This window comes from Pollicipes pollicipes, unplaced genomic scaffold, assembly GCF_011947565.3.
Source record: "Pollicipes pollicipes isolate AB1234 unplaced genomic scaffold, Ppol_2.1 Scaffold_5724;HRSCAF=6776_pilon_pilon_pilon, whole genome shotgun sequence".
Lineage (NCBI taxonomy): Eukaryota > Metazoa > Arthropoda > Thecostraca > Pollicipedomorpha > Pollicipedidae > Pollicipes > Pollicipes pollicipes.
This window is the reverse complement of record NW_023596746.1, coordinates 45,317,636-45,325,098: the sequence shown is the minus strand read 5'-3', so window position 1 is coordinate 45,325,098 and position 7,463 is coordinate 45,317,636.

Sequence of the window (7,463 nt, the reverse complement as noted above, 5' to 3'; positions counted from 1 at the left end):
CCCGGGAAAGAGTTACAAAAAGAACTAAGAATAGTTTCCAGAGTCATTCAGTCACAGTTCAGTGACGCGGGTACTGTGGGGGGGGGGGGGGGGGGGGCTTGCAGTGTGTGAGGTGAAACGTTCGCGAAGCGTTTGAGCGTCGTTCTTAATTGTTGCATCTTGCGTGTAAGAATGACACGTGACTTTATCGTATGTCACGTGCAACGATCCAGGATCACAATTTGTTTATAAATAATGTCGTCAAAGCCCCATGTGAGACATATTTTGGTTCCTCACGTGTTATCCCTGGACTTGGAACCCACCATCCAGCATGGAGCATGGCATCGAGGTCAACAACAGAGCATTAAACAAGGCGTATTATGCTGAGCCAGTGTAAGGAATTGAGGGCATGATTTACCTCAACTGCCCTTGGTGCAATTCTCGCAACACCCTCACATCACAGCATTCGGAATGAGCTATTGATTACATTTACTGCAGAGGTTTTTCTCTTTCGCCTACATGTCGCCCTCGCTTGGGGCCGACCAGCGCCCTAACCGTCACCGTAGCCATGGCTTAGGTTGGCTCAGGTTTACTGGGCGGCTCACTGACATTGCGCTTAACAGCGGAGAACCAGTCGCTTCCGAGCCGCAGCGGCGCGCGTTCGTCATCGGAGGCGGCCTGAGCCCACCGAGAACCGGCCGGCGCCGAGCTCCGCGTCCCTAGCCGGCGCCCAGCTCCGCGTCCCTAGCCGGCGCCGAGCTCCGCGTCCCCAGACGGCGCCCAGCTCCGCGTCCCCAGCCGGCGCAGAGCTCCGCGTCCCCAGCCGGCGCCGAGCTCCACGTCTCCAGCCGGCGCCCAGCTCCGCGTCCCCAGCCGGCGCAGAGCTCCGCGTCTCCAGCCGGCACAGAGCTCCGCGTCCCTAGCCGACGCCGAACTCCGCGTCCCTAGTCGGCGCCGAACTCCGCGTCCCTAGCCGACGCCGAGCTCCGCGTCCCTAGCCGGCGCCCAGCTCTGCGTCCCCAGCCGACGCCGAACTCCGCGTCCATAGCCGGCGTGGACGCCGCGCCGGCCACCGGTCACCGGTCACGGCCGGCTGTGGGGTCAGGTCCCAGCCTCCCCCCCCCCCTCCCCTGCACCCCACCACAGGACCTGGCCGATGTCCAATGACAGGCGACGGTCCAGACCGGAGATGACGCGGTTTCCTCACAGCCACGGCGTCTCGGACCGCAGCCGGCCGCGCAGGAAGCGTCCCCCCCCCTCCCCCCCGCCCCGCCCCGTCCCCGCCGGCGCGGTGGGGGGCGGCCTAATCCGACCCGTCATCCATCTTGTCGGCCAGACGGCAGCAGTCGGCGCGGCGCCGCTGCCGTCACCGGCTTGCTCGGGCGGCGACATTCCGCGTGCGCCGGCGCCTTTGTGTCGCCGCCCGGTCAGCACGTCATCAGCCGGTAACCGATCGGCGCCGCCCCACCCCCGCCCCGCCGCCCGCCCCCGACGACGGAAGTGGTCACAAAGCGCCGGCGCGGGTCCGCGGGGGAGAGAACGGGCGAGCTGGCTAATGGTCGCAAGGAGACTGGTCACGGACGCTAATTGTGTCGTCATAGCCGCATGGGGAATGTCAGGGGTCGGGGGCGTAGGCGATGATATCCCTGGTGATGGAGCCTCGGTGGGTGTTTTGACCTTCAGAGGGGCCGCCCGCGGGGCTGACGGGCTCGCCGCGTTGCTGGAGACGTCAGGGGACACCACGACACCCTCGCGACCTTGCCGCGACTAATCGCGTGTCAAATGGATCCCTAGATACCAGACTGAGCCTGATATATGGACGAAGGGACAGGCAGACAGTCGATGAAAGACGGGCGGGCAGGCGGGGTGAGTGGATGTAAATAATTATCGAGCCATTGTACTGGGGGAGCTGATAGCCGATAAGTGACGCGAAACGTGGCATATCGCAGGAAATCGGTGGGCAATATAAACAAAGCGGCAGTGCCGCTGTCAACGGCTTATTGCTTCTGCTCACCTGCACGCGCTTTAACCAGGAACATTAAGCGAAGGACACATCCGTCGTGTTTCAATCAGTCTGTGAATAAATGTGGGTCTGAACCTATGGCTACCAATTACCAGAACAATTTAAAATTGCGAGGCCCTGTTTTGTTGCAGAACAAATGGTGACATTTTCCATACTCTTAAGACAATTTTTACACACTTTATTTCTGTCATCGCGCCCACATTTTGGCGTCTAATCAATCAATAAATGGCATATTTCGGAAACGTCCTTAGCATGGCTTTCTGTGTTCCACGCCAATGGCATATGTAAAAGTATGCGACGCATATATATGCAACACACCCTAAAAATAGAGGCTAGTCAAGACACGTTGTCGTCATGCCACGACTATTACCGGTCTTCAGTCAGTCCGGTCTTAAAAACGGCGAAGTTCGGCGAACGGCTGGCGTGTTTGGGCAGCCGACTCCACGCCCGCGTCTCATGACTCGGTAATGAGCGCCGACCGAAACTCTGCGCGCATACACGGCACTCGAGCTGACGTATTACGGGACGCGCCTTCGTGAACCGGCGGGATGCACCGGAGTGGCTGGTGATGAGTTCATGCAGCAGTTTCGCGGCGCTGCGGGCTTGCACTTATTTGCGTATGGTTTGTGCGTCACGCTCTTCCACCCTGCACCATTTCAGTTCGGTCAACGTCTCATTCACTCTATCACAGTATCTTAAACCCTTGACAATAGGAGCGCCGAATTTTATGCATTTCTGCAGTCGTCTCAGGTGTATAAGTTTGCAGCCTGCCTTAGAAGACATGCGATATCTGATATGGGTGAACGCCAACGCCTCACCAGTAGCTACCCGGTCGGTCTCGCGCCTCATGTGGCGTCGCATTCTAGGCAGTGCGATCAAAATGCAGCAGCATCGTCATAGGACGCTCTATTGGTGTTTTTCCCAACATTACTGATGGGCATTTCGGGTAATTGAGCTTTCGCTACTTTGAGCGTTTAGAATATTTTGACAGACGGCACGTAGGTTAGCGCACGCGTGGGCCGACGGCCAGCGCGCGAGCTCTGCGGCCACTCTGCTTGCTCATGCGCATCCTGACGAGAAGCCGTTGTTCTGTCGAGGATGTCGAACTGCCCGGGCATGGGGCATGTCTGCTTCGCGATGCCCCATACCGACAATTAGCCGCATCCGGGTGATGATTGCAAGGTCGTCACCTGTCCTGGCATGACATGTATCCTGTCAAAATATACAACACCAGGGATGTCACCTGTCCTGACATGACATGTATCCTGTCGAAAGGTACAACACCAGGGGTGTCACGTTAGATACCTTCGGAAGGCATGAGAGCCCCCCCCCCCCCTCCCCCTCTCCAATGCTGACTTGAACTCCCTTAATGCGCTTCTGAGCACCTCAATGCATATGAGCAAAACAGAGAATACTCGGTCAATGAAATATAGCAAGTCTCTGAACTGCTGGTGCGCTAGGCATCTAAGCCCATTACTATGAATGACATCATCATATGCTATCATTATCACCATGTCATTGGCTTAAAATGGGAAGTCATTCTTCAACAGTTAAATAATTCAGAGCTTACCAAACCTTTTTACCTCCATTTTGAGATCGGGGACGCAAATAAAAGAGCCCGCAATCCGGGAGAAATCAAGATTTTGGGGTAGGTTAGGTCTTCTTCATAAGCTAGGTCAGCCTCTTCTCCCTTTAATCAATTTAAGAGAGTACCACCGCTGTGCAGGAGGCCATACCGCTGTGATAATGGCAAAGGGGTCCATCTTCCCAGGTGTCAATCATCACCACAACCCTTGCAAGCATCCCTGGTGACGTATATGACTATTCAGGCACTATGTGTGGATCAGCGGCCTAACACATGGCTCTCTTTGTTGTACTACGCCAGTCCGGCCTGTCTGTTAGTCCCTTTACATCTAATCAGTTTCCATAGATGGTTTCTGTTTGAATGATATGCTATGTGTCCTCTTTGCTGCTGCAGAAAAATGGATGGTTCTCACCATTCCTTCAATAGGAAGGAATTTATATTCCATAGTAACTCACCGTAGTTTTCGAAGAATTTTACACTTAGCTTACAAGAGCCTTTCAATTTTAGCCATTCCAAATGGGCGTAACTACCTGTAAGGTCGTTGTGGTTCGGGCTCCTTAACTTTTAAACAGTCTGGACTGATCTGTGTTTTGATAGTGTAAAACAGCTCGAGAGCATGTTGGATACGAATGTGTTTACGCACCTTATGCATGATGAAACGGACCTTTGGCGCAGTCTCCATGGTAAAGTCGGTCTTTTCGCGTGATATTTTGTATTACTCAAGTATTGGGCACCCTGAAGGCTTGCAGGCGATTTACACACATTCATTATCCTTATTGTTTGATACACTTAAGAGTTTCGATCAATTTTGCCCAGATTGTGAGAGAGGTACGGAATAATGAACTTCGCCGTTTTGACCTTAGCATTGATGACCCCCAAAATAAGGGTCTTAATTCAGACCCGTTTCCGGCACACATTCTTTCAAAGAGCGGTTTAAAACCGGCATAAATTGTGATTTTGCCCTCTGAAACTGGCTACCTGATGGTCGTGGTGCGGTCACAATCTTGTTACTGACGCAGCTCGCCGTCAGTTCCTGTCGTCCTCAGGACCTACGGGGAGTCCCTCGCTGCTCACCGCGCCGTCAGTTCCCATCGTCCTCAAGACCCACGGGGAGTCCCTCGCTGCTCACGGTGCCAGACCACCGGAGAATCCATAGATTCCTGCTACAATCGTGCTCGCCCATTGAAAATTTACGGCATAAATTCAGGCTCTTACTCACTGCATGCATTGTCCGTTCCCAATTTGATACAGCGTAAAAGTAAAAGCCTGTCTAATCAATTGCAATCGGTTGATTTCAATTGCAAAACTCATGATATGATTTGCAGAATAAGCATGATGCCCGTGGTCTCGTGTGTGAGAACTATCCTTTATTCCGCCACGATGCCACTATTGTTACACATGGCTAACAAATCGCATTTGCTGCAGGTGTCTCGCGGCTACTTGCAAACATTTCACAGCTGTTGATATTGCCACACATGTGCACTGTCAGAATAACGGATGCTGTGTCGTGGTTCGCATTTCTATCGGGAATCGGCTCCGCTGCGCAGTTTAGTCTTAATAGAATTCATTCAGCGCCCAATCAGGTTAGATTCTGTCGCCTCCGGGCTTGATCCCGACGAGAAGCAAACTTGAGCCCACGTCCAGCGCCCGCCAGCCGTCCGTCTCGACAGCCCGTCCCAATGCCATTAACCAATCACTGACATACCCTCGATGGAGGTCAGGTGGCCGACACGCGACAGGCCTCACTAGCTGTCACGCATCACGAGTCATGCGACGGTCGCTGTCTTTCGCCGCTGCGCACCGGCCGGCGCGCCCGCGGCCGATGTGGCGCAGCCGCGCGTCTCCGTCGCAGGCGGCTCGGCGCGCGCCGCCAGGCGCTCGGGTTCGGCGACGGGGACGGTGTGTGCGTAGGAAACATATTGAGGTTAGGAACCCGAAGTCTGACGGGGAAACCCAACGTACATCCAAAATTCAAGTTGTCATCAAATTGTGAGCACGTTGTTGTTTCAGTGTATCAATATATCATAGTCAACTTTTCGTTTCGTTCTCATAAGACCTGACAAGAAAGAGGTGTAAAATGCACTTGAATATTTTTAACAGCGCGTAAAAAACATTGAGACAAAGGCGCCTAGGTGCACTGCAGTCCCCTGACCCGCCAGCCCCCCCCCCCCCCCCCCCCCCTGTTCCGCCGGGTGCCGTCCTCCTCAGCCGGGCAGCGTACACACGGCGGCGCCGCCGTGTGTACGCTGCCCGGCTGACAAATGGCCGACGGGCGCCGCGGAGCCAAGCCAAACAGGCGAATCAGCGCCGCTCGACTAATTGAGGACGCCGATGATGGAGTCGATCTCCACCGAGGCGCCGGTCGTTTGTCATAGCGAGGCGAGGTGAAGCGTCGCCGGGGTCGAGTGGGATCCTCCGCCGCCGAGGAGCCTCGCTCTGTCGGGGAGGTGGCGGCGGCGGCGCTCGTCGCCGGACTCCCAGGGCGCTCCTGTCCGGTCTTGCATCAGTGTATACCTGCTGGGTCTCGAACGGCCTTTCTCTCGACACTCTAGCGCCCCGTCCGACTGCTGGAGGACTCGCTCTGCGACACCGCGAGCATCACCAGAGCGACAGTTTCTGTGCAGTGATTTCCACAATTCGTGGTGGAAGCTGAGTGAAGATGTAGTGCTTGCGTTGTCCACCTTTCTGCTAAATTCAGGCTTGTTAACATCGTTCACACCGCAAGAACGAGGCTCCAGCCGTGGGTTTGAGCTTGGCGCCCGGCACTGGTTGCAGGAAGGCAGACAAATTATTCCCCTTTTATGCATAGCAAGCTCAGATGCTTAAAGGGTACGCTTGGCAGCACGATGCTCACCAACAATTACAAATGCGAGGCTTCACTAAAGAACTGTGTGCGCCGCAGACCGCTTCCGTTGGTTGCGCTTGTGTGTTCTGCTGCAACTGTGCGCACGAAAAGTCTGCAACAGACGGGGTCAGGCCGACGTCAGCCGCAATGGCAAGTCTCTGTTGAGGCAGAGTAGCCGCGGCTGGTATTTGCGAAAGCATAATGGAGAGCGCAAGACGGTAAATACCTTTGCTTCCTTTATCCCTCTTTAGACTTAAGCCATGGTAATGGAACAGAATGCGGCATAATGTAAAGTCACAAAACATTGCTTTTGATAGACCACTTTCTGCCAAACCTTTGACTCTTGGCATAACAGGCTCCGAGCCACATGGATGGCTGCATCGCCTGGTGCCAGACCCCCCCCCCCCCTTGGGGTGGGGGGGGGGGTGTTCGTCTACCCTTGAGCAGCTTTTTATCAATGTCACCACCCAGACCGGCAATGAAAGATGCCAAGTGCCCCCCCCCCCCGCCCCCCCCCCCTCTCGGTCATGCCCGTTGCTCTCGTATCCTGCCCCTTGTCTGTTCATCTACCCTTATCTTAGGGTGGGCACAATCGTTGGCCCTGTTTACATTGCAAATAAGTGCTGCGTGCGATGTGGTCTCAAGCCAAAAGTCTCCTAAACGCCAAGAGTTTGGCGGAAATTGTAGTGTTCGTTACCTTGAAGGAGAGTTATCGGTTCTTTACCGTGTCTCCGCAGCGCCGTTTAAAGCAGGAGGTGCGATAAGAGACACGAAAATACAGACACCTGCTACCCTGTACCTGGCTACCGTAAATGCTTGTCTCGGCTGCCGTGCCTCGCCATGCTGCCGTCCTTGCCCCGGTGACCCGCGGTGACCCGACCCGACCTTTAGTCGGCTGGTAGCAAGCTGCTCGCGCTGCACGGAGGACAAGCACGCCCGGCAGAGGCGGCGAGGGTGGATGGAGTGGGGTGGGGAGGGCCACCCAGTAGGAGGCCCGCAGAGCAGGCAAGCTTCCCACAAACCCCTTCTTG